Genomic DNA, 26,610 nt, shown 5'->3' with positions numbered 1-26,610 from the left:
AACTATCGATCTTGAACTCTGCGTTCCTAAATTTGCCCCTTCATACTTGTCCTATCAGTGCTCGGATCAAAGGGAGGGTGTCTTGTGTATTGGTTTCACCTTTGCACTGTGTTAAGTTAGCATGTGCTTGTTAGAAGTTTAAACGCCATTTTTCCTTTTTTGCTGCCTCTGCACACAACACATTTTGTTATTACAGCTTTTTGCCTAGTTAGGTATTTTGCTTTATACAAGAATAACATGTTTACTTATAATATCAGCTTTGCTTGGTAAGCTATATCTGTACAGTGAGTGCCGAGGCCTTCAAGGTTGTTTCAACACAGCGCTTATTGTTTGGTTTGATCAGCGCACAGAGTAGACATAATATGGATGCAGCTGTGGCCAACTTTGGGTTTAGGCGCGATTAATAATGCACTGTGAAAGGCAGGAGACACACACTTGATGAATATCTGTATGCAGAGAGTTGGTGCAAGAGATGATGTGATCCATTTCTGCTGAACCCAAAGGTATGGGCCCGCCCTTCTAAAACCCAAAGAGACCTTCTGTAGATATAATATAATATACTAGCTAGGGAGGGTAAACTGAGGTTCTATTCAGACCTGTTTCCTTTAGCATTTTAACATGCTTTCACCCTTTGTATTTTATGGAATAGTAACCAAGCTGTTAACCATGTTCCTTATAATATGTTTGCTTGTATTAGCTAAGATACTGCGTTTGAGAACACTGCATTAGAAATAAACATTTCAAACTCGTACGTGTCCTCATTGACTCCTCGTTCTGGATTGATGTGTTAGTATAACGAAAGAGTGTTCATGTGTTCCACGTTGCCTGAGGTGTTCTAAGTCCATGTTCTCGGTTTTCTAATCATTGGGGGTCGGTAAGAACCAATGAGACACTGGTAGTTAGTCTGGTAGGGGATTTTGGATGCTGAGGTGAGTTTTGGCACACCCTAATTCACTGAGGTTCCAAGTCTCTATGCACAGTTCTGTATATGAGCAGAAATCCCTGCTACAGTGCACAATATTTTGGAACACTGTATGCACATTAGAATAGTATATCCTATAGTGTAGACATAGGACTGAGGTCGACTAGTTCTCTATCGAATATACTAAACTTAATAGTGAGTGCCAGCTAGCTCAGAGGTCACTAGAAACGTTCTTGAATACACAAGAAGGGATTAGTTTCTGACAACCGCATAAACATGACAACTTTGTTTCCTCCAAGAATAAACGTATCTTCAGAGTCATGGAAACAATAGATAAATATTTTACTCAGCAAGAATAGAATTATAAAAAACTACTGTAAAAGCATTGTATGGTTTCTAAGCCATATAAAAGTACATACATAAATACCAATGGCTAAAAGTACTCAACTCGTGCTTCTAAAATACGCCTACCCCAATGTACCTAACCTAAGTCTAGTACGCGGGAGGGAGTAAGTATTTGTGTAGCATAGGTTTGGTTTTCTTTGCCAAGAATCTATTCAAGATTTCTCTTAGGATCTTATCAGCTCCATACCTTAGTTTAGAATGAAGGAGGTCTGGTATCTCTGTCTCGGGACTCGATTTCCCAACACCCCGCAAGGGGAGCTTTGAAACACTGGAGCTGGATTCTCGCCGAGAGAAATGCTGCCTCTCAATCAGTGCTTCGGCTGGAGGGTCGGCTTCCTTCGGCACTTGCTGTAGCGCACTGCGTCGGGCAAGGAGATAGTCGAGCTACTCCGAACCACAGTGTCTTGCTAGAGCAAGTGAAGGTATATTTATACCTTGAAGGTGCCTAGTTTGACGTAAAGTCGGGCATAATATCGTCAGGAAAGAACCCCAAGGGAATAGTAGTTCTTTGTACAGTCCACGAGTTCTTGGACAAATCAATATTCAAGCAAGGGGAGGTCCCTGACTGCTTAAGCCGATTTTCCAAGAAATCATTGTGACCTTTTGGTACGGGTGGAAGTAGCCATGCCTGAATTTTGACTGCATGGGCTATGTCTAAATATTGGTATGATTTCTATGCATATATTAGGGCAATGTGAATTGTACCTATATAAGGGCATCAATTATGTGCGCCAACTTTGCGGACAACTATTTTAAAATGGAGCCTTCTTTTAATTCTTGTAGTCCGTCTAGTATTTTGGGCACAAGGAGGTGATCCTGACTATATTTACTTCAAGATAGCCACTGCTTACATTTGCGTGAGTCCGCTCTCTAGATTTATTGTTCGCCAATGGGGTGATGCGATATTTGTATTCAAGAGCCTCCTTTTAATTCTTGTAGTCCATCTATTATTTTGGGCACAAGGAGGTGTTTCTGACTATATTTACTTCAAGATGACCACTGCTTACATTTGCATGAATCCGCTTTCTAGATCTACCATTCGCCAATGGGGTGATGCAATAAATGTATGTAAGAGCGGCAAACGACTGCAGTCGGCATTTACTAAACTACCGACAGGAGAAGGGAGCCTGTGAGGAGGTTACTTAGTCCCAGTAAGCAACCCGCATTGGGAAGGTGGGTCGTGTGAATTCAGGGAAGTTCTAGGGATGCCGGTGGCCTGTTTGACCTTTGGATATGAGGGAGGACTTGGGGGAGCCTGACTTTTCCCATATCGGCAACGGGTGACTATCTCGGGGGGATGGTATAATGAGTTACGAAGGCATGTCCCCACGTTGTCACTAAGATGGGGTTTAACCTTCTACTTTTAATATAGGAGAGGGTCCGGGAGAGCCTCATCTATCCCGCCATAGAAACTTGGGGATAACCTTGAGGGCGTTGGTACATGAAGTAATATAAGGAGGGTACGCTTGTTGGATGAAATATGGAACTCAGAAACATGGTGTTTAAGTTAGCTATGGGGTATAATTGTATTTGGTGGGAATGAGAAAAAGAGAGCCATGGGGACTTATTTGGCATTTTTATTCGCCAGGCAGTCCTATCTTGAATGTTGAACAAACAACTTGACGGGGTGCAGTCTACAGAAAAGTTTTTACTAAATAGGATTTCTTTCGCGTTGAGGGCCATAGCTCCCGTGGCTAACATGAACCGGATTCAATAAACAGGTACAATGTGGTATTTGCTCTTTTTGCCTTTAGATTTGTCTAAAGAGAAGTTTGAGCTTCCGAGTTCATCAAGGTATATAATATTGCCTTGGTTTCTTTCCACCCTCTTGCTTATTTCAGTGCAAAAGGAGATTGTGTCCAGGGGATTTCAGAATTGATTTGCCTTTTTGAATAAACCACGTTAACAGACACCATTAAGGTAGAGTGTGCGTTTTTGCACCTTTTTAAAGGGATGTTCTTATTTGTGTGCCCTTACTCTTTAGAGGATAGATTTTCTGTCTAGGGAGGATGGTTACACCCCCACTTCGAAATAAAATTGTGGCTAACCTGAGAAGGAAGTTGCCATTGGGGAAGAGACAAAAACCCTCCCATTCACTGGTGGGTAATACCCTGGATTTTATTGATATTAACAGTATGTTGGAGAATAAATTGGTATGAATTGATTGGTTTGAGGGTTAGTGTGAATCACTGTGGATGGCACCAATGATGGAACCAAATGTGTAACATATATGATGCATAATATGCCCAGTAAGCTGTTTGAAATGTTTTTTACATAATGATGAAGTGATATTGGAATGTAATATGAACTAGAACTGTACATCTTGTAAGAAGTCTCTTTATAATTGTTTTATTTGTGTTTTTACTAATGTTTTTTAGATGAATGTATTGGGAGACATTGATCAGTAGTTTTGAAGCCTGAAGATGGTGAACCATATCATACCACCGAAACACGTCGCTTTGGTTAAGAATGCACCCAAATAATACCTGGTTATAACCTGGGAAAAAGAACGTCATTTAACATCAAACCAGGAATACTAACATCATTGTATATTTTATTTGGAGTGGCAAGGAAATGCATTAATTGTATCAGGTCCTATTATGTTCTTGTAAGTGGATGTATTCTCCCACTTGATTGCATACTAATTGTTTATAACACTATGCATTGATGATACATTTGTCTTTTAATCTTTTTGTACCAATTTTTTAAATCATGAGGATCCTAAAATATTAAAAGTATATAATAGAATTTTAATTCCTTTTTTGGTTTCTATTGGGTGCGGTGATTGGGCCTTGAGTGGATGGTTGTAATGTGTTTCTGTGTGCTTTCAAAAAAAAAAAAAGAGCAAAAAGGGATCTTGTCTTTGACAGAATCATATACTATACACCCGATTATATTGGAATTCAAGCCTAAGATTATGAATTGGGGCCTGATTTAGATATTGGCAAATGGGTTACTCCATCACAATGGTGACGGATATCCCATCTGCCAAAATATAAGTCCCATAGGATATAATGCCATTTATATTTCAGCGGACGGGATAACCGCTGAAATGGAGTAACCCATCTGCCAATATCTAAATCAGGTCTCAGTATTTAAAATCAAATAGCAAGAGTCGAAAGTTCAATTGTTCCTAGTTCTTACAAAAGATGATTTACCTCTTGATTTAAGGCATGCAGGATTCCACAGGTAAAGAGATTGGATTGATAAAAAGTGCAGAGCCACCGAAAATGACAGTTAAATCAGATGCAGCTTATACCAGGATGCATTATTATAAACTTTGATGCGAAGCAGAGGAAGGAATGAAGCCTATCATTTAAAAATTGATTGAACAGTGTATTCTACAAGAGGTGCTTGGAAGTCCTTGCAATTCTCCTGTGTAGGGCATTAAAAAACAAGTTGTAAATGGAGAGTAGTCCAAGATCTTAGAAAAATAAATATAATTGTAGTTATGTGAAGTCCGGTGGCACTGCATCCTGCTGTGGTTTTCTTTCAGATTCCTGCAGATGCAGAATGATACACAGTCATCGACTTGTGCCAAAAATTCTTGTCCATTCTTCTACAGGAGGATAGTCAATATCTTCAATATTGGCAGCTGAGATTTTTTTTCATCGGGAGATATAATACCTTTAGTCCTGCAATGCTGCTGATTTCAAACAACAATGAAGACGATGAAGACCCTGACCAAGATTGCATCAATGTAACAGAACTGCGTACTAAACTAAGAACAGACATTAAAGATACTCCACTTGATGAGACTGGTTCAGCATTATAGGTGGCTTTTGTCTGGGAGACCATCAATGAAAATTGTGAACAGCTTATGTGGTCTGTTCCATTTCTGAAATTGTTGAAGCTTCATATTTGTCGGATGAAATTTAACCACAAGTAACATAACTAATTGTCCTATCAATAGCATGCTGTCCGGCTAATGGACTAAGTGTGACAATGTACCCAAATAACCTGTATGGATTTAGAATGAACACAACATGGGCTTCATGACCCTTCTCTGGTACTCCAGTAAAAATGGGACATATGTCTTCATTTTGTTGGATGCTCTAAAGCAACATAAAAATATGATGATTGTACAGTGCACTGCTCATATGTCTGGTGATAGCAAGGTCACTATAGGCAATCACTATCCCGATAAGGTTGCTAGGTATTGTGCTCTTGAAAACTGTAGCAGTCTAATCAAAGGAGCCGGAACAAAAATCAGAACAAAACTAAAACTATGTGAAACTGAGACTGAAACCGATTATATATCAATTGTTTTTTGTTGAATCCAATACACGTAAGACTAAGTGAACTTAGAAAGCTCCAAGAGAAGGTACCTGATGTATTCCAGTACGCAGAGAAGTTGATTGTAGATAGTTTAATGATAGGAGACAGCTTGAACAACCACCATCGACCACTGTCTGACTCCAACTCCCCAACCCCCACATACAGAACGTTGAAGTGTAAGTGTATCATATCAATTCTAATAGAACACTCTAACTAGGAATACTACACACATTCCCCCTTTGAAAAAACCCAAAAGAAATGAATTTAAAAATGATGAACAAATAATAAAAAAAACAAGGAAAAGGAACAAATTCAATGAAAATAATCATGCAATTTTACAGGAATATGTTTAACACGAGTACTTTTTCTTAAATTGACATCAGTAACATCAGTGGACTGTACAATAACATTGTCATCGCTTTCGTTGCTCATTGCACTAGAAGCATTGTCTTGTGTACTATTATCAATTGGAGAAATTGAAACATCGACATCAGAACTTTGATTTTCACACCCAAAAGTGTCTAACATGGCTGAATAGGATGCATCATTTTCCTTATCTGGACTTTGTGATTTCCTCCCAAAAAAGTCTAACATGGAATCATTTTTATTTTTAGATGTACCTAATTCTGAACTTACTCCAGAACTTAAAACCTTGCATAAAGAAATCCGTCTAAAATTCCATATCTTACCACCCTCAACTCTTACTACCTTGGAGAATATTTCTGTTACTTTGCATGGAGGAGACCATTTATTCCACCTATTGCCAAAAACCCTACCAAACTTGACTCGCACAAAATCTCCTACCTTAATTTTACCAGTACGATTGTTTGATGGCAAACAACTACCTTTCATCTTTTCCTGATACTTTAAAACTATGTATATGATTTTAGAATTTAGGAATTGTAACCTTCATCCACCAAGGAAGAACTTTGGAACCAGGTTTCCTGCCTCTCAGCATCTCAAACGGAGACAGACCCATAACCGAATTAGGAGAAATGCGATATGACAATAATGTAGTACGTAATGTTTTCTTCCAATCTAAATTACTTTTAATGGCCAATTGAACAGATTCTTTAATAACTCTGTTAAAGCATTCTGTTTGACCATTGGCCTGGGGATTATAGTTCAACACTCTTTTATGCACAACACCGCATCTTTCAAGAAAAGACACAAACTCCTTACTAATAAACTGTGGACCATTGTCCGACACAATTTCTGCAGGAATGCCTTCCCTACAAAAAACTTAGTCCAAAAATTCGACCACTTGTGTCGACCCAATTTTGTCAATTATCTTTAAGTCTGGCCATTTCAAAAAATAGTCAATCAATACCAAAGCAAAAACATCTTTGTAAGTTGACAGGTCAAGAGGACCTACAATATCAATCCCTAACTTCTTCCAAGGACGTGACAGATTCAATGGGAGAAACACCAACCGTTAATGGTTTAACAGTTTTATCACTCCTTGCACAAGGAGAACAAGAACTAACACACTTATCTACCATTCTATCAACACTAGGCCACCAATAGAATGCACAAATACGCTAAATGGAGGAACTATCTTTTCTCCCCTGGTTATGAAACCATGACCAAACATAAGTTCATCTTTTATTTTATAAAAAGATAACATATCACCAGATAGATTGCGTTATTGAGGCCAACCCTGCTGTGAGTAATGTACTATGTTGGATAAATTGGTATCATTGCACATCGCTTCTCTCCATTCAGTTTCAGAAATAGTATCAGACAACACTCCATTAATTCCACCATTAACATCATCAATTGTGAAACAACATCCATGTCCCTTTTGATATTTGCAAACCCAATTGAATTAACTAAAGGCAGTCTGGACATGCAGTCCGCATGTACATTTAGACGACCAGGAACATATTCAACTGTACACTGAAACTCTTGCAGTTTTGCAGCCAAACGTGCTAAACGCGCCGTTAAAGTCCTACCACCACCAGCCGCTAACATATTAATCAAAGGCTTGTGGTCTGTTCTTAAGCAAAACTTAGTTCCCCAAAGAAATTGTTTAAAATGTTCAACTGCCCAAGTGCATGCTAATAATTCCTTCTCAATTGTAGCATAGTTGTATTCAGCACCACGTAGAGTTCTAGACGCATACGAGACCACATATTCTTCACCCCTGTTCTTTTGCATTAGAACAGAACCCAAACCCACATTGCTTGCATCAACACACACTATACATTCTCTACCCATCTGAAATGGTCTTAAGAAAGGGGCATTAACAACTTGTTTAAGTAATTCAAATGCAGATTGTTGCTCACTGTTCCATATAAATTTAACATCTTTTTTTACTAATAATCTCAAAGGATGTACTTTTGAAGAGTAGTCTTGAACAAATTTACTATAAAATTTGGTGAGTCCCAAAAATTATACTAGTTGTTCCTTACTTGATGATGCTGGTGCCTTCGATATGCTCTGAACGTGATTAAACTTTGGTTTAATACCTTGAGAAGAGATCTCATGGCCAAGATATTCCACTTTGCTCTGTCTGAACTTGCATTTTGAGAACTTTAATGTCAAGCCCTTTTTCTGCACACATTCTAATACCCTTTCTAAATTCCTATCATGGTCTTCAAAACTTTTACCATAAATTAAAATATCGTTCTGAAAGGCAATAGCTCCCTTACAACCCTCTAAAACCTCTTTCATGAGTCTTTGAAATACGGATGCTGCGCTGGCTAAACCGAAACGCATGCGGCGAAATTGGAACATACCTTCAGGTGTTATAAAACTAGTTAAAAATGTTGACTCATCATGCAAAACCACCTGGTGGTATGCACTAGCCAGGTCTAGTGTTGAAAACACACAGGCACCTGAAAGAGTGGAAATAAGCTCATGAATATGGGGTAAAGGATGCCTATCAATCCAGATTTCTTTGTTTTAACTTTGAAGGTCTACACATAAGCAAAGTTCGCCATTACTCTTAAGGGACAAAACTACTGGCGAAACCCATGCTGAAAATTCAATAGGTTTGATAATTTTCTTAGCAACTAGGTCAGACAAAATTGCTTTCAATTTACCACGATACGCCAAGGGTACGTTCCTGACCTTATGTCGAACAGGAATTGCACATTCTTTAAGAATAATGCGGTGTTTAAAATTAACAAATTCCCCTAAATCGTCAGTGAAAATGGAGGGAAATTTGTTTTTCATTTGGACTATGTAATCATCTTCAGGTGTTACCACATACACTGATGGTGAAGCATTAGGGTCAAGTTTAATGCCTAATTTATGTTGGTGAGGCCATCCGAGAACTGATGCACCTTAGTTGCAATATACACCTTGCCCTTTGTTGTTCTGTCTTTAAATTTAATGTCAGCCAACATAAATCCCTCCAAGTCAATTTTGTGGCCTGAATAGCCACCTGGATGTACGTCAGGTGGTGACAATTTCATTGTACCCCAATATTTGTTAAAAACATTTTTACCTATGATAGTATACCAGGCACAAGAATCAATGAGCATTGATATTTCTTCACCATTGATAATAATAATATCATTTGGAAAACCCTTACATTTGGTATCCCCAACACACAATAAACTGTTGATTTATGAAGGTTGCTCAGAACTTTCACACTCCTCATAGGACAACAAATTTACTTTCTGTGACGATTTACACATTTTGTTAAAATGACCTTGCCTCTTGCATTTTAGACATATTTTGTTCCATGCTGGACAACCCCTGTAGCTTCCTACGTGATCATTGCCTCTGCATCTGTAACAGATAATCTGGGATTTTTTTCCAAACATTTTATTTTCTTTCCCAAAAATCTCTTTTTTGGCAGCGGGAAATGAAGGTTTCTTAGAATTAGGAAATGTCTTTACTAATGAAACTTCAGGAATCACTACTTTACTTTTAACTTCCTGACCTCTAATCTCACTCACAAATAACTCGGATTGTTCAATCCCTTTAGCAATGTTTATCACTGCGCTGAGAGTAGATTCAGTCCCCATCCACAAACGTTCTTGATTTTTTTTTACTTTTTGTCCGCATCATGATTTGATCCCTTCAAACTTGTTCAAAATGTATTGTTTCAAAGACACAAGATCCAGCTAAAGTGTGTAATGCGGCCACATTGTTTTCGATAGATTCATCCTCTTTTTGTACACAAAAATAAAATTTAAATCTTTCCATGACCGTGTTAATTTTCCTCCCAAACCTAGTACTCAACTGTTTTACCACAACTTCAAAAATATTCAAATCACCGGCACCTGCATTTTCAATGGGAGGTAAATTTTCCAATTCCTTAAGGCCTGCACCACCTAAACAGTTCTTTAAAAGTGCTAATTTCCTCTTGGGTGAGCATCCATCTTCTTCTACTACATCTACGTAAGCTAAAAATGTTGGATACCATAGATCCCATTCCTTCTTGGGATCACCAGCTACTGGTAAGAAACGCGCAGGTGAGGTAATGTTATTTGACATCTTTTAAAAATATTAGCCCAAATGATACCAAGCGCCTGTAAAGTAAAACTAGATTAATACGAGTACATTGAAAAACTAAAATAAATAATGAACGAGGAGAACGTGAAATGGAAAGAAATAAACAAAATAATAAAAGTGGTCACCGTAGTCTGTTGTTAGTTTTTAGCGAAAGTCACTTTGAAGCCTTTTCCGTAAGTTATTTATCTTGTTTTCTTCATCGGGCAAAACGTTGTAGAGAAAATGATCCAAAACAGAAACTCGATCACAAAAAATAAATAAAAATGGCCGCTCAGCGAAAACGGCGTACTTTGACCTTTGCGTGGCGTTGAGCGTAACTTTGTGACGTAAGCTCACCGTGTTATGTAGAATCCAGGCTGTCGGCAAGAGAACGGAGTTCTGAGAACGCTCTGAACAAGCACGCCCTCTGGTCAGTGTATTCTTTTGAAATATGGGCGATTTCTTGACGATGTTTGTAAATCCAATATCCCACAGCGTGAATTACCATTAAAAAAATATCAATCACTTGAAAGGGTCATCCCATAAAAGCGCCCTTCTTTAAAATCGGCGTGTGTTTACAGCGCAGTAAAGCGCCCTTCTTTAAAATCAGCGTGTCTTCGCGGCATTGCATTTAAACTGGTACATGCGGCAATTTTCACAGCATCGCATTTATATTGGTATATACGGCAAGATTAATGCATGTAGAAACACGTTTCTATGCGTAATCAAACCATTAATATACCGCTCGTAGGTTATAGTACAGAAAAAAAAATCAATAGGCGTTTCATAACAGACTCCCGCTGGTGCAATCAAAACACTTTCTATTAGGCTGCCGCAGATGCAATCAATTTACACACACTAAATAAATACCTGTTGGTAATGGTGAACACTGTCTCCCAAATTCTATAAAATCTCTGCAAAAAAATCTGTGGGTTCTTTCAGTAAATATCCCATCCTCGTCGCCAAATTATGATTTATTCCAGTACGCAGAGAAGTTGATTGTAGATAATTTAATGATAGAAGACAGCTTGACCAACCACCATCGACCACTGTCTGACTCCAACTCCCCAACCCCCAACTACAGAACGTTGAAGTATAAGTGTATCATAACAATTCTAATATAACACTCTAACTAGGAATACTACAGTACCAGAGGATGAAAATAAAATGTAGCAAGCAGCTGGTTGTAAGAGAGATTACTTTGATCTATGGGTAACTTCAGGTAACCAATATGCTTGACCAGATTCAATGTTACCAGGTATGGCCAGGTTAATTTATGGCCAACACACATAGGGTGGGATATTATGGGAAGGGCCTGTAAAGAGAGTTTGCACAATACAAAAGTTTGATCTGTAGCAGAAGAGCTTTGTCAAAGATGTATTACTCGTCAGTCCATTAATCAAGGAAAGTGTGCATTAGTGACCATGAGTCATATAAGAAGTCGGAAGGTCCATTCACTGGACTTCAAGCTGATTTCATTGAGATGCATGTTTGCAATGGACATAAATATACCTAATGAAAGACTGTTTGTTTTCTAAATTAGTTGAAGCCTATCCAAATGGGAAAAGGGAGAGCATGACTGTGGCCAAACTACTGTTAGGAGATTTAATCTCCAGATTTGGCATGCCTACTGTTGTGTATCGATTTAGATACCCGTATATAGGTTTCCCGATTATGCCCTTATATAGGCACAACTCTCATTGCCCTTATTTTGGCATAAAAATCTAACCCTTATTTAGGGATTACCCATGCTAATCAAATACAGGCATTGTCACCTACATCCGCTCATCCCCGTCACAATGAGTTCTTGGAAAACCAGACTCTTAAGACTTTAGGACTTCCCCTGCTTGGAATATTGATTTCTCCGAGAACTCATTTATTATGCATGAACATCTATTCCTTAGGGGCTCATTCATGACGTTCCTCTGCCCGACTTTTATGTCAATACTGGCATTTCAAAACACCCTCAAGGTATAAATATACCTTCACTTACCGTGGAAAACCAGGGCTCGTCTACACAGCTTGATGCGGCTCGCCACAGCAAGTTCGGAAGGAGATCGAGTCCCAGCCTGATACACTGATCAGACCCTGTCATCCTCCTCGCAGAGAATCCAGCTCCAGTGTTTCTGACTCCCTTCGCGGGGTGTTAGAGATCGAGACCCGGAAAGAGATTCCAACCTCTCTCATTCTAAAGGTATGAAGCAGACTAGAACCAAGAGGGACTTCGGGCAAATACTAACTATAAGTAAACGAGACTATAGAAAACAGCACCTACTTCTTACCTCATACTACACTTAAGGTTAGTTACACTGGGGTAGAACTACCTAGAAGCACCAGACGAGTATTCACATTTTACCCTGCGTTATTTATGTATCTATTTTTATGGAAATATGTCATAGCTACAAACCATGCTATTGCATTATTATTTTATATTACTGCTAACGCTGTACGTATTATACTTCGCATTCTGTCTTATGATTGTAGCAGTTCATATTTCTTGCATGAGAAATAAGACTGTTCAATAAACCCTTTTTATTGAAATGCCCATCTACCTATTTCTGTGTAACTCTGTAGAAACGAAGCATACATGATTGACTAGGTGAAACTGTTATCTATTATTTCCACGAATCTGGGAACTGCTCTGATTCTAATGGAAACAAAGTTGTCATGTTTATGCTTCTGTCAGAGACTAATCCTTTCTTGTTCATTCGAAAAGTTTCTAGTGACCTCTGAGCTATCTGGCACACACAAGTAATTAAGTTTAATATACTCGATAGAGACATACTGACCTCAGTCCTATGTCAAAACTATAGTGTATAATATTCCAATGCGCGGAACCTGTAAGGGGTATAGGAACTACACTACACTACTTCTATTAAAACAGACAGAGGTATCCACTGCAAAAATTACATTTTAAAACAACTTTGTACAGATTTACAAATTGAAGAAAATTTTCACTACACTTACAGATCTGAGGCATCCAGTGTGGTTGAGACGATGAATGCCACCATCAAATCTAAGCTTGTAAATGTATGTGCCTCAACAAGCTGAAAATGGCCTGATGCACTTCTGCTTGTATGGATGAGCATTATAAGTACTACAAACAAAAATAATGGTATCTCTCCACACAAGGACCTCATGGGTAGGGCTATGCAAATAACGTGCATTCCTACGCAGCGCTTATATCAATAAGTGATGACATTGTAGTGGACTACTGTAAAGATCTAGCAGATGTGGTGTACACTCTCCCTCATTGGTTGAGTTTTGGTAACCCTAAAAAGAAAAGACGTCCAGTGCCACTCAGATTGGTGATTGGGTAATGGTGAAGTAAGTTATTGGCAAGAACTGCTTAGACCTACTGTGGAAAGCACCAAATCCGGTGATACTTCTAACTACCACTGCTGTGAAGTGATCTAAAATCCCACAGTGGATCCATGCAGCTCCCTCAAAGAGAGTGAAAATTCCAATGTGGTAAAAACAACCACTGAATCAGTGTCAAACTCAGGTTTGCTGCATAGATCCAGAGGGGGGAACAGTGGAGAAGTGTGGCTCACTGGTTAGAGCAGGCAGACCCTGAAGCAGAGGTCAGACCCGGGACCAGGGTTCGATTCCCGACGCGGCAGGGTGTTGAGCTCAAATGTCCACGGACTCGATAATTCTCGCTTCGGTGCCTGACCTAATCATGGGTTCACACTATGCAACTCTGGCCATTAAGCTTGCTTAATCTCCACAACGGCCCCCCCGCGGCGGGATGCCTGGCTTTCACCTTGGGGATGCCCTGTAGGGGCTATCTCACAGGGAAAAACCAGGACGGGTTCCCAAGGCAAGCGCGGAGATACCCCTTCGGGGGTCGATTCTGGCGCTATATAAGAAATGCAATAATAATAATAATAATAATAATAACATGCCGCTGTTCTTTCAGAGGAAAATGAAGAAAGCAAAATTGAAAATATATCAAGAAGAAAAATTACAAAAACAAGAAGAGTCCTGTTCATGAGAAGGTGATGTTGAAATTTCGAGTCTCAGGAACCTCCTAAGAAAAGTGGTTCTCAGTGAGTAATGTTGCTAATGCGGATCCAAGCGCAAGCTGAGCTGTGAATGAGGACAATTCTGTAGTAGTCACAAGAGAAGCATTAAGAAGAGGGTGATCTGAATCCATGAGAATGAATGGAATACTACATTAGAAAGCTCAGAGACCAGTGCCAATCAAACAAGAGCCAGCGGTAATCAAAGTAGACTCTAAAAGTGAATAACCTGCAGCCAAAGGACCAACAAGAGAGAAAATGACAAACAGAAAGTATTCATCACCTGAAAGGGCGTATTTAGCATTAGGCTGTGCAGATGAAGAGTCAGATATGGAAGTTTATGATTTGACAAATTGCTCCTAGTTTATCTTTGAGGATGACTGGGAAGCGGAAGAACCGCCTTGAATTTAGTAAAGAGTTTTGATGAATTTTTTTATTAGTTAAAATGTTTGTTACACATAAGAAGATCTGAGAATTGTGTTTGTTTAGATCCCAAGGCATCCAGATGAATATGGTATGGTATCCTGAAGACAGAGGGCCCGATTACGAGTTTAGAAGTGTTAGTGGCTGCTCAAATCACATTGCAGAGTCTGCGGTGTAACGACTGCCCTATTACGATGCATGGAGGTTGAGCCACAGACCGCGACAATGGAGACTTCCCCGACAGTGATGCGGCGGACTGCAATGCAGTCGTTTAGTACACCCATGCCATCAGGGAGGTGGATTACTATCAAGTAAATTTCACAAATACATTAATATTGGCGGGCCCCTTGCAGTTGTTCCCTGAAGGAAGGAAACCGCCACAGTACGCACTCAGCAAAGCAACTGAACAGTGGTCATTGGATTGTCAGAAATACAACACACTTCAGCAATCGGAGACACCTACTTAGCACACTATAAAATACATACCATTTCAGACCATGATCCTTTGCCACTCCACAGATCCAGAGCATTTGTGAGGTAAATCTGGGACAGAGAAGGCAGGGCAATTTTTTTCAAGACTTGTCACTCTCCAAAATCACTTTTCCTGCTCTTCTTCTTCTTCTCCTGGGTGTAAACAGTTGTTATACTGATGGTTCGTTCATTTTTTGATAATGTCCAGACCCAAAAATCCAAGGTTTTCTGAGCAAGAGTTTTCAGTCATGAGTAGGCCAGGAAAGTGATCAAGAACCTAAGAAAATGTTAGTATGTGAAAAAGGGATTTGTGTTTTAAAAGATTTTATTAATTTGGTACCAGACCAAGTGCCAAAAGTGAGAGATGGAAGGACAATCAAAAAGCATTTGTTTTAGGTCAGCAGCTACACAAGAACAAGGCCAGCAGGTGGGAGAGGAACCAGGAGATATAGAAGCCAACTTTGCAGGAGTGAACAAAATAAGTTTGTAAATAGGGTTTGAGTGGTGTTAGCAGCTCTAGATGTCTTGTGAACCCTTAGCCATAACTTATCCCAAAGGGATATGGGCCAACATTTAGCTAAGTCCTTTTCCCAAGCCAATTCAGCTTTCCCCTTGCCCCTAATTGGAAAGAGAAATAGACATTTATAGAAAGAAGAAGCCGAAGTGGAAGTTAATATAGAGGAAAAATATTGGAGCATTTGGAAGAAGGAGTAGAAATAACCGGTAAAGAACAGATATATTGGGAAAAAGAGGCGCAAAGTATAGCATATTTAGCTTTACAAAAGGATGGTAAAGAGAATTTTGATTGTAAATCTGAAAAGGATATAGGGATGTTATTGATTAGTAATTGGGAGATCCAAAGTAACCCCTTGAGTCGCCACGTTTTCCAATAAATGGTGCGATTATTAATACCTAATGACTTATTAGACCAAATGGGTTGCTGATCTAACGAAGTAGAGGAAGGATAAGAAGATGAAAGGAGAGGAGCAAGGATTTTACGCATATGGGAGATAACTGGAGAGCGAAAGAGAGATTAATTGTTAGTAAAGGCAAGTGATTCTTTGAATTCAAAAGGGGATACAAAATATTTTCTATATTCAACCAGATAGGAGGGTGAATATGTAGATCTTCAGAGAGCAGCGGGAAGATTGTTTTAGAGAAATGGCATAATGATTTAAAGTCAGGAAATTTAAGGCCTCCAGATGATTTGTCAGCTTTTAGGGCACATAGAGCAATTTGAGAAGGTTTATTTTTCCAAAGGAAGCAAGAATCTGAACAGGAATCATAGAGAGAAGATAAAGAATCAAAGGGGAGAGCATCATCTTGATGAAATCCAAACGTCCCCACCAAGAAAGAAAAAGTGGGTGCTAGCGATCAATAGAATCTGATAAAGTTTTTATAGTACTATCAAAATGTATCTTTAAAGTTTCTGGGATGTTGGAGGAAAACCATAAGCCAAAATATTTAATCTTAGAGCTTTGCATGAAGTCTTGTTTGAGACAGAAAACCTTTAGAGGCAAGACCTCACATTTATCCGAGTTGAGACGATACCCAGATAATCGAGAGAAAAAATAAACCTGAGTTAAAAAGGAAGGGTTGGAGGAAGTCGGGTTGGAACAGTACAAAAGAATATAATCCGCATACACGGACATTTTGACATGAGAGGAATCGAGTTGGAAGCCGGTAATTTTTTCATCCAATGTAATCTTAGTTAAAAAAGGGTTCTAAGGCTATTATAAACAAAAGATGGGCGCGGGGGCATCCTCGACGCGCTCCCTTAAAAAGTGGAAAATAATCTGAAGTTTTGCCATTTACTAAAATAGAAGCTTTGGGACCAGAATATAGTATAGAAATAAGAGATATTAGTTTAGGGGGAATTCCTATCCATTTAAATGCCTGAAACATAAAATCCCAACCAATTCTGGCGAACGCATTTTCCGCGTCTAATGCTATAGCAGCAATTGGGTAGTCCAGAGAAGACGCCTTGCGAAGGATATTAAAAAAGACTCTGAAATTGTCATAAGATAAAAGACACTTTACAAACCCCGATTGTTCAGGGCCAATAATTAGGTAAAATAGGGTAAATACGGAGTGCTCAAATGTTAGCAAAAATCTTATAATCTAGATTGACTAGAGAAATTGGCCGATAATTTTTACACAGAGATGGATCTTTATTTTTTTTAGGTATTAAACAAATCATGGCTTCTTGAAAGGTCCCAGACAAGGAACCACTAGAGATAAAGGCATTGTAAAGTGAAATGAAATGAAATGAAAATGAAATGAATGAAATGAAATGATGAGGGATTAAAAGATTTGCAGGGTGAGCGTAAAATTCAATGGTGAATCCATCTGGAGCCGGGGCCTTCCCTCGTTTTTAATAGTGAAATAGTGTGCGAAATTTCAGATGAAGTGATATCTGTTTCTAAGGAGGAAAAGTCTATGTCATAGGGCGAAGGGGGCTCAATAAACTGAAAATAAGTAGAGAGATCTGTCGGGTTTGGTTGTTGTTTAGGGGTATACACATTTTTATAAAAAGAAACAAATTCATTTATTATATCATTATCTTTAAAGAAGGATAAATCAGTGTCGTTTTGTATAGATTCTATTTTGGTCCATTCACATCTGATTTTCAAGTAGTTTGCTAACAATTTTCCAATCTTATTTTGGCCTCCATAGTATTGAGCACTAATTTTTAAAAGATAAGAGGAAGCGGCTTCAGTAGATATTTTATTAAATGTGAATTTTGCATCAATAAGATTCTTTAACACGGATTCAGAGTTCGAATGGTTGTAAGTATATTCAAGATGTTTGATTTTAGCGAGTAACTGGGAATTTTTCTCTAGAAAAGCTTTTTTCTTTTGTGAAACAAATTTTATAATAAAGCCTCTGGCTTGAGCTTTAAACGAATCCCAAATCATTACATGGGAAGAGTCAGTAGTAGAAATCAAAGAAAAATATTCAGAAGCAAAAGAAGTGAATCGGCTTGTGAAGTTTGGATCATTGTTAAAACGCCATCTGCCTGCATGGGGGGCAAAAGGGAGTAACTCAAAATCAACTAAAACTGGAGTGTGGTCAGAAATTAAAATAGAACTAATTTCAGAATGGGAGACTTGTTGAGATAAGGGTTTACTGAAAACGAGATCGTCTATACGGGATTGTGAGTGATGAGTGGGAAAATAAAAACTGTACTCTTGAAGAGCAGGGTTGCGGAGCCTCCATATATCAACTAAGGATTTACGGCGTATGGAGGAAGTACTTTCATTCATTAAGCTTTATTTGATTTGTAAAAACAGAATCATAAAAGCATACATTTAAAAACAACATGATAAAAATGCTGTGGGCATATGAAATTGATGCATTAAAAAGTAACTAAAAATAATACAGTACATGGGACACTTACTCACAAAAACAAAATAGATTAATGTGAAGACAGGTAATAACACTTGCTAATCTGGTTATTTACAAATTGTTCTGAAATTACATCAAGGTCCTGAGCCTAACAACCACTTTTAGGTAAGTAGATACGACTTTGATGACGTGTGCGTTTTCTACGGTTTTCAATTTGTTTTAGGCCACTCTGCAGGTAAGTATGCCCCATATCTTCAGTAGAGGTTTCAAGAAGCTTTCCCTCGGGAGCTAATAGAACCTGCAGAATAATATACAGTGAATGTTGGACTGGGGTGAGATGTTATCACACGTACAGGTTTCTATAGCTCTGGTCCAATCTTTACATTGTGGAAAAGTAATTAATCTAAAAAAAGTATCAGTGCGGAAGCGGGTCAAGAGCATGCGAATGAAGGGGGATGGTTCTAAAAGTAAATACCGTTGTACCCCTTCAGCATTTGTAGTCAATTGGTGCTCTACGACCGTGCGCTTACCCTTTTCTACAGACCATCTTTTACTGTCTAGGTGCTGTAAGACCAGTTTTTTTAAGAGTAACTCTGGGCACGGTCTTCATGGTTGCCGGGTTAAAAAAGTATTCCGGGTGCCCGATGTCGTTGAGCATTTTTTTCACATATTTAAACCATTTGATGTTATCAGCACCGGCCACGCTGAGACAATCTTTTATGACATCTCTGTTCAAGCTTGTCTCCTGCTTTGCCCAGACATTGTGCCACAGTAGAATTGGTGAAGATTTTATAATGTCCGTAATATGTGGAAGACCTAATTCACTGTGGACAGCGTATGTAGCTGTGCCCCTGAGGACTGCCAGAAAATAATGAAGGAAATTTTTTTTAGACCGTTGGAGAGTGTCTACATGCTCAATCCCCCAGATCCCAGCTCCATATGTGCCAGTTGATATGCATTTGGCATTATAGATTGTAAAAGGGCCCTAACCGGTCTTCCTCCCAGTTTTTTAGCAAAGTTAATCAGTGCTCCTGTGGCCTTAGAGAACGCTAGACCCCTTGCCGTTACAGCTGCCTGCCAAGTGCCCCTTCTATCAAAGTTGATACCAAGGTATGAGAACCTATCTGTATTCTCCACTTTTTTCTCGTCCAGGAAAATTGGGCATTGTTTCATTCTAGTCCCAGTTCCACAGGACATGGTGAAAGTTTTAGAGACATTTACATGTAGAACTCTTTTTCTCATGGACTCAGTGAACTTCCCAACTGCCCTTTGCAGTCCTACCCTTGTTTGTGACATTATAGCGGCATCATCCACGTATAAAAGTATAGGTATTGGGGTCCCGTTAATTGTAGGGTAGTCATTGTATACTTCAGTGAGATGTTGGCCAACTGCGTTTATGTATAGGGTAAAGAGCAGAGGTGCTAAAATGCACCCCTGTCTTACTCATCTACGAATTTGGAACTTATCGGAGCACTCGCCCCCTTCCATATCTGACTCATGCTCCTGCCCCCCTATAAAGTTCTTTTATGAACAAGAGGATTTGTTTGTCTAAGTCGATCTCAGAGAGTATCGCCCAGAGCAGCTCATGGTCTACGCAATCAAATGCAGAACTTAAGTCCACAAAGGTCACAAAGAGGTTTCCTTTTTTAGCCTGGGTATATTTAGCTATTATTAAGGCTAGGTTTAAACCTTGTTCTATGGTGCCTTTGCCTGCTCTAAAACCATATTGTAAATTTGAAATAACATCGTGCTCTTCTGTCTAATCCTGGGTTCTATTTAAAATGATCCTCCCGGCAACCTTCATCAGGGCATCGAGTAACGAGATTGGGCGGTAACAGGAAGGGTCATTCCTGTCACCTTTCTTAAAAATCGGCACTACGATAGCCTCCGGCCAAGTTGAAATAAATCCGGAGGTATTTAAAGAGTTGAGCACGTTGGTGATCACATAGATCAATCTCTGATTTATATACGTCTATGGGGACACAGTCCGGGCCGGGAGCCTTTCCCGAAGGGCTTTCCTTCAATGCCCTGAGGACTTCCTCACATTCAAATGTAATATCTAAAGGGAAAGCGCTAGGTAATTTATGCTCCACAGATGCACCGTAATCAATTCTCTGTGTATGTCCAAAATCCACAGGCTCTGACCCAGGTGTCACCCAGAATTACTAGGTCTATTTGGGCAGCCTGCCTGCTTTGCAGGAAGGGGGCATTTACTGCCTTCCAAAAAGCTATATTATCCCTCCTCTCAGATGCTTCCTGAAGGGCCAGCCATGCATCCTTCTTTAGTTGTTTTTTCCTGCTTGTTAAAGCAGCACAATAAGAATGCCTGGCTATCTGGATTTTTTCCTGGGATCTTGGGATGATATGTAGGGCCACTTTTAATGCAGCAAGTGCCTTATTGCAGCTCTCGTTGAACCAGCCTTGACTATTTTGTGGGACGTGTCTAGGCACCCTTGTTAAAAGTCTTTTTATTTCTCATAAGATTTTAGTAAACGAGTCAATAACTATCTGGTGCTCGCCATTGTTCGAGAGGCATGTCTGAATGTCCTCATAGGTATTTATAACTAGAGTTTGTAGGAAATCCGCAGGCACCACTTTATCCCATTTGATGCAGTACCCATTGGTGCTGGCTAGCTTTAGTAGCGGATTATGTAGGGTATTATTCGTTGTATTTGATACTGTGTCATTGGATTTTAAGGTGACAGAAATAGGATAATGGTCACTTAAGACAATGTCTAATGTATCCCAGTTAAGTATTGTCCCTGAGTACCTTGACGATAGAAGTATAAAATCAATGGTTGAATTACATCCTCTCCCATTAAAGGTGAGTCAGAAGGGCTTAATTGGAGGGCATACTTCATTGACATATGACAGAACAAAATGGGAGGTCAGAGTAATCAGAAGGTCCCCTAATTTAGAATGATAAAAATGGGTAGGAGCATCTTCCTTGTTGTCTCCCAGTCCACAAATGCCCGCCTCACCCCGGGGACATAGAGGGCAGTTGAAATCCCCTAGCCATAACAGGGACATATCTCCATCCATCTACTCCTCTATTTTTAATAGGTTTAACCTAAGGTTATTAACAACTGTTTCAGTTAGTGAGGTTGGAATATTATTATAAAAATTTACCAGTGTCAAATTTTTTAAAACTCCCCAGGAGGTGACAATAATTTGGTAAAACTCTGTGGATGTGAACTTTACGTCTATGGATCTTACATTGATTAAAATGTATGTACTTAATCTCCCCTTATTTCTGCCATGCAAACTGGGCGTGGCTGGGGTATGAAAAGTCTTGTAACCCAAGAGGTGTGACTCATTGTTGGTCCACGTTTCTTGTATACATACGATACTATATTTGTTCACAGTTTCCAGCGATAGGGGATTAGTGATTTTATAAGACAGACCCGCCACATTCCAACATAAGATGTTATTGATGGATTGAGCCTCTGTGATGGACACAAGACTATCAGCCCTTGCTCTTGGACCCTCCAAGGTGCCCAGGGCTGGTGTGGGACTTAAGTGCAATTGGTGCTCCTTGTGATGTGTTAAGAGCTTGATTGTAGATGTTTTAGCTAGATGTAATGTATTCGGGTTGATGGACTCAGTGATTATAGGGGAGATGTTGGTGACCATATTTATGTGCGGGGTGTTTACAAGATCCTTTCCCTGTAACTTATATGATTTATTCAGTGTCGGGTTAAGTTGTTTATATTGTTGTTCCCTCTTACTGGTCTCCCTCGATTTAGTTTTTACCTTGAGTTCATCATGAGCGCCTAAAGTGACTGCCAGGTTGATGTTAAGCAATATAGCCTTATCTTTATGGCTTATTTGTTCTTCCCTAACCCAGCGCCCTCTCTTTAAGCCATCCTGTTCAGTGGATTTTGTTTCCGCATGGGATTTTCTATGATCCATTGGTTTAATCGGTTCATGTGATGCGGCGCCATCCCTTACCTCCCTTGGGCCGCGTCTCTTCGGACCTTCGAGTTGTATGGAAACCACACCTGATGCGTCCCTAGCAACAACCCGGCCAACCAGAAACCCAACCTTCTGTCCTCTGTTCCAGGAGCCAATCAGGAGCAGCCGTTTTCCGGAAGCACACCATCACGACCCCGGAAGTACCTCCCCCATGCAGGAACCGGACGCTGGAAAAGCCGGAAGCAGGAACCAGACGGACGTCGGATCAAGCTCGTGGCAGGCGACCCAGACCGGAGTGGAGACGGAGAAGGCGACCGAGGAAGAAGACGAGTGGAGTGAGGACTGGTGGAGTCCGCAGGAGGTGGCTGGGAAGCGGCCGCAACTCAACCAGGAGAGTTGCGGCGGAGCGGGTGAGTAACCGAGAACCACCCCTGTAGCACATTAGGTGCATTGTAAATACTTTCCCTTTGTAAATCGTTGAGTAAAATCACACAACCACCCGTAGCACTGTACTTAACTGTATAGCACTTCCTAGCCCTGTATAGCACTGTAGATAGAGACTCTCCTTCCCTCTCACGTCCTATCACTCAGTGCACATTCTGCCTCTCGACTTCCGTCCTGTTTCCAGATCCTGACCCGACCCTACCTTCCCCTCCTCACTGTCATTTCTTCCCTCTCACTTATACCCGGGTGCTGGTGAACGGTTCTAACCTACAAAGTCCGGTGGGACTAACGGCTCCTTTATTTTGTTTTCTCTCCCGGAACCTCCGAGGACCACCCAGACCCGAAGTCCGGAGGAACCAGCTCTCCGCGTGTCCCGGACCAGAGCCCATCCATCGTCCAGAGGAGCTATTTTGTGTTCATTATATAAAGACCCTTACGTACTCTGTTTATCCAGTGGGAAAAAAATAAACAAACATTCCCCACTACATACGGCCTCCGCGCTTGATATTCCGGTCCGCCAGTCCCCCACGTCCACAGTTCACCATCGTACACTCCCTTAGAGGCCACTAGTGTATCAGTATGTTTAGGTGCATAGTGGTCCCTGGGCGCCTCATTAATAAGTCAGTCTACCCCTTCCAGTCCAGAGAGCATGGCGGAACGGTTAAAGGTAGGAATGTTAAAACTTGGGCCTGCTGCATTACACGTATATGGATTAAGGGATCTTGATGGATTCATCAGTAAGGATTGGGGATAGAAGTAACTTAAGTCATGTGTCGATATTCCTCCCCCACCTCTCTCAAGGCACCAGTCTCTAATATGGGCAGTTACCCTGCGATCCCTAAAATTAATAATAATAACATCCCCCTGTATATCTTTTGGCCTGGGCCCCACCCAGCCTAATCTTTTTACGTGCAAGATTTCACCATCTATATTAGGGGGTAATGGCCTGTTCTTTCTCAGCCAGTGGACTACTTTGTTTTTAAGTACTAGGTATCCTTCTGTTTTCCCGGTTACCAGTTCCGGGACCCTGGCAAGTACTACGACATAAGGTACCGCCTCCGGTGGGAGATCTATTTGTTGTGGGGTTCCTCTTAAGTTATTGTCAGAGGGATGCACCCTAGCAGTATTTCCATGATTGTTATCTGGTTTACTGTCTTGTCCTCCAGCTCTTTCTTCCTTGAGTATCATATGGCCAGTATCTATTTTCGAGAGGGCCAGTGTGTTCTCATGAGATGAAGGTAATAAATCCACACTATTCGATAAGTTAGTTGTTTTCAACCCTGTGGATAGCGCACATGTGGTCTGGTTCTGCCTATGGGCTACCAATTCCCTGATTAATTCAGAATTCGTTGCTGTCGCTTCCTCTATGGACCCCAGTTGTTCGGTCATTCTTTTCACTCCCTCCACAAGTGGTAATAGCAGAGATTTGACTAAATGTTCAATGTTTCCCATTAGGTCTTGGGTAGAATAGGAATATGGGGGAAAGTAATCAAGCAAGGTCTTCCTTACTGCTATTCTTGGGCCCTTTAAGGGGCTCAAGAGTATTTTGGGTGTTTTTTTGCGCCTACCTGTTTGGCTATTCTCCCCATTCTTTCTTTTTTTTTGCAAGCCCTAACCCCAATGATTTATTTTGTATATTCTTCTTAGGGATGGGCTTAAGAGGTGTTAGTGGTGTGAGCTCCTCGGAAATAATTTCTAATGGGGGTTCTATGTTTGAGTCATTGATATTAAGCTCCCTGCTTATCTCAGGTGATACTGTTAGGTCTTGTAACTGTAAAGGAATACTAGTGTCACTAATTAAATCTTTTTCCATACCTTGTTTAGGTGGAGTAATCACTAGCTGGATAGGAACCAGGGACGAATGTTTATTATACAGGAGTTCTGAAGATAGACGACGCTCAGTAATAGCTATCTCATGTTCTAACACTGAGTTATAAACTGATCTAATGTCCCTCTAACAGTCCCTCCCACCAAGCCTTTCCTGCCTTTGCTGAGACGTGAGTTCATCTTTCTGTGACATATTTTTACAAGGATAGAGGTCAAGTACAGGAATGATATCGGGATCACGGGGAGTTACAATGACAAAATTGTTACACAGTTCAAACTGTTACAAATCCAGTCATTGATGCCACTAATGAAGTGGTAAGATCTTACTGTGAATGTTCCGAAGAGCCGAAGTAAAGGGGGGGGGCCCAACCCGGCCTCCTCTGGCCCCGGACGGCCACAGACGGTCCCGCCCTTGTCCCGGGCTTCTCCCGGGACGCTCCCGCGCGGCGGTTACAGGGTCGAAGGAAATAGCGTCAGCAGAGGGGCGGTGCTCAGACCCCGATGCAGGTGTGGGCGTTGAAGGGACTTCTGGGATTTAGAGTCCTGAGGATGGTGTTTGCTCATCTCAATCACGGCAGACCCCTGGTGTTCTCCTCAATGTCGGGCAAGGGCAGGCAAGTTCCACAGGTTAACGTTATCACTAAATGATGCAAGTGGGCTAAGGCAAAACAGCTCCGCCAGACGCTGTGGCACCCGCGAAGTGGGTGCGGCGAGGTATTTTCAGGTGTCAGCAGAGGGGCGGTGCTCAGGCCCCGATGCAGGTGTGGGCGTCGAAGGGACTTCTGGGATTTAGAGTCCTGAGGATGGTGTCTGCTCGACTCAATCACGGCAGCCCCCCGGTGTTCTCCTCAATGTCGGGCAAGGGCAGGCAAGTTCCACAGGTTAACGTTATCACCAAATGATGCAAGTGTGCTCAGGCAAACAGCTCCACCAGATGCTGCGGCACCCGCGAAGTGGGTGCGGCGAGGTATTTTCAGGCGTCAGCAGAGGGGCGGTGCTCAGACCCCGATGCAGGTGTGGGCGTCGAAGGGACTTCTGGGATTTAGACTCCTGAGGATGGTGTTTGCTCGTCTCAATCACGGCAGACCCCCGGTGTTCTCCTCAATGTCGGGCAAGGGTGGCAAGTTCCACAGGTTAACGTTATCACCAAATGATGCAAGTTGGGCTCAGGCAAAACAGCTCCGCCAGACGCCCGGCGCTCACTCCTCAGGCTCTCCTTCCCATGGGCTCGGTCTCACGGCTCTGCTATGCTCCTCTCTCTTCGTTCTTCCTTCTTATTCTTGGCGGGCGACACAGGAAGCAGCACTGGAACCGAAGTAAATTGTGAGTGCATCTTTGTGTTAGAAAATGTACCTGAAGATTTTGGGGCAGATTTATGAAGGCCTTGTGCCGCCAGTGCGTCACTTTTTCCCATGTTAAAAATGACGCACCGGCGGCGCAAGGCCTTCATAAATCTGCCCCCTTATATCTAAAATAGGGTCGAAAACCTGATTACAATCCCCACCAAAAATAATATACTCATCGTCGAACAAAAGAAGTTTATCTGATACCTGCGTCCGGAATGTATTGTCCACAATAACTGGTGCATACACATTAAAAAGAAGAAGGGGTACTTGATTTACAAGAATTTTGACAATTACCCAACAGCCCTCCAAATCAGTTTCTTGATGGGCCACTGTAACTTGGTATTTCTTATTACATAAGATAAAAACTAAATTTTTTTAACCTAAAACAGAGGAAGAAAAGACATTGCCCACCCAACTTTGTTTCAGTTTAGAAGCTTCATTGTCAGATAAATGTGTTTCTTAAATTAATGCAATATCGGTGTTTAATCTAGCTAAATGTGATAGTACCCGTTGTCTTTTAATGGGGTTATTTACTCCTTTAACATTCCAAGTTACAACTCTAAAGGTAAACCATCAAATAGAACATGAACAGTTATTATGCAAAGAATTAAGAATTAAGATTCCTATTACATAAGGGAAAAGAATTAGAGAAGAAAAGACTGCAAAAGGAACTCAGAAATGAGGAGAGGAAAAAGATAAGTATAAGCGGAGTATTGTAAGGTATTGAGAAATAGATATAGAAAAAAGAAAGGGGAGA

Source organism: Lissotriton vulgaris, chromosome 10, assembly GCF_964263255.1.
Source record: "Lissotriton vulgaris chromosome 10, aLisVul1.2, whole genome shotgun sequence".
Taxonomy (NCBI): Eukaryota; Metazoa; Chordata; class Amphibia; order Caudata; family Salamandridae; genus Lissotriton; species Lissotriton vulgaris.
This window is presented reverse-complemented; position numbering follows the sequence as displayed.